The following is a 2,478-nucleotide window of genomic DNA, read 5'->3' as shown; positions in this document are numbered from 1 at the left end:
GTGATTTCTCTTCTGGGTATCTACCCCCAAAATTTGAAAACACATATTTGTAAAGGTATTTATACCCCTTTGTTCATTGCACTTTTATTCACAATAGCCAAGACATAGAAATACCCTAAGTGTCCTTCAACTGATGATGATTGGATAAAGAAGTGGGATATATATACAATGGAATACTAACCCATAGAAAAGATGAAATACTCCCACTTGCGACAACATGGATGGATCTCATCTCAGATATTTAATGACATATTTAGATGGTAATTATTTTGCCACATTTTACTTTGCTTAAATATAAGGAATATTACATGAATAATTCTTTAACCCAAGATTCCATAGCAAAGCCAGTTTCTCCCAATACTAGAAGTACTTGATCTGAGGAAGTTAAGGAATTTGTGTGTTTTGTAAATGGACAAATGTATATGATGGGACACAATGTATTTTGTTTGTAGAGCACATGGTCTTAATTGCTTTTTGCGGACATCATACTTTATTTTTCAAGGAAATTATTCTTATTTTAAATAAACAAAATTTCTGTTAAAATAGAAATATACATAAATGTTTATAGCAGTTTTATTTCTAATAGCCCCAAACTGGAAACTACCCAAATGACCTTCAAAGGGTGAAAAGTTAAACAGATTGTGGTACAACCATACCATGAATATTACTCCATGAAAATTAATGAACTATTCATACATGCAACAACTTGGATGAACCTCCAGGAAATTTTGCTTGGTGAAAAAAGCCAATCTCAAATAGATATGTATTGAATGATTTCATTTTTGTAACAGTCATGAAATAACATAATTATCCAGTTGGAGAATAAATTGGTGGTAGCTCTTGGTTAGGAATGGGATGAAGAGATGGTGACTATAAAGTTTTAACATAAGGGAGTCCTGATAATACAGTTAAGTATTTTGATTGTAATAATATGTGACAATTGCATATATTTACACTCACATATACAGATGAGTGCTTGTATAACGTGAAATCTGGATAAGCTCAATGGATTGTGCTAATGTCAATTTCATGATTTTGATACTGTACAGTTACTGTGTCAGATGGTCACACTGAGGAGAGATGCATTGGACTTTTGTCAGTATCTATTTCATTTAAACTACCTATGAATTTGTAGATACTTAAAAATGAAAAAAATTGGATGTAAAAGTAAGTAATTCAAGGACACCTTTGATTTTGATATATATATAAAATATATGACTATATTTTCATGAAAATTCAAGTAATGTAAGCTTACTTGGTAAAAAGGGGAAAGAGCAAATAGTTAACATTTTCAGAATAAGCATTTTTTTCTCATAAAAGGAAATAAGTATTTTTCTTTATATGCATAATATTTATTACAAATTTATGTCTGTACTGACAGTTAACTGATACAGACATGATCAAATTATGCTATACCTTTACACACTACTTTCTTGGTAGTGTTGTAGCATGGAGTGGGAAATTCAAGACAGCTGAGTATTCTAGACATGTTGCATCTGTTCCTGGGAATCAAATGCTGCATATGGTTAGCAAATACTGATTCAGTAAGCATATGTAAACAAAAAATGATTACTTTATTCTCAGTAATTTGGCTAGATATGAGAGGGAAAATAAAATTGCCTCTACATTCATACTACATTTACTGTTTCATTTATTGTAGTATGGTAGAAGGATGAGATGATTATTGCTTAGGTTTTGGTAACATTTGAATGGGAATGTGCTATTGAGTACAATATATGTAGATATGAAAACTGTCTGCTTGTAACACTGTTGGAGATTAGTGCTATACAAAATGAGTTAAATAAACCCTATCTTGCTCTTGGAACAAATGAAGTCAGCCTCTGGCTTGGTTAGGGAGACCCACAGGTTAACAGATAAAATATAATGCTGAAACATATATGAGTTAAGTTTTGGGAATGTAGCACATCATTTAACAGTCTATAGACTTCACTGAAGAGCAGGGAAAATGCCATTTGGATAGTGGGAACATTATAGTAGGTCAGGAAAGGCCTTGGCATATTATGTGATGAGAACTGAGCATAAAGAAGTGAGATGAATGGCAAAAGGTAGGTTACCCATTAAGACTGTAGGCACAGGGACAAAGACCCACAGTATCTGTGGTGGTCCATGAAAATATTTTAATTTCTTTTAAAATCAGAAGGAAAAAATGGACTTTTAAGTTGAAGAAAATGTTTTAGTATATAATACTAATACATTCTATTTATTTATTTATTTTTTTAATAAAATCTTTATTGTTCAGATTATTACAGTTGTTCCTCTTTTTCCCCCCCAAAGCTCTCCTCCACCCAGTTCCCACCCCACCCTCTGCCCTTACCCCTCCCACTGTCCTCATCCATAGGTGTACGATTTTTGTCCAGTCTCTTCCTGCACTCCCACATCCCTCCCCCCCCAGAATAGTCAGTCCGCTCCCTTTTTATGCCCGATTCTATTATATTCACCAGTTTATTTTTTTCACCC

The sequence above is a fragment of the Myotis davidii genome, unplaced genomic scaffold (assembly GCF_000327345.1).
Source record: "Myotis davidii unplaced genomic scaffold, ASM32734v1 scaffold914, whole genome shotgun sequence".
Lineage (NCBI taxonomy): Eukaryota > Metazoa > Chordata > Mammalia > Chiroptera > Vespertilionidae > Myotis > Myotis davidii.
Note: the sequence above shows the minus strand (reverse complement) of the source record.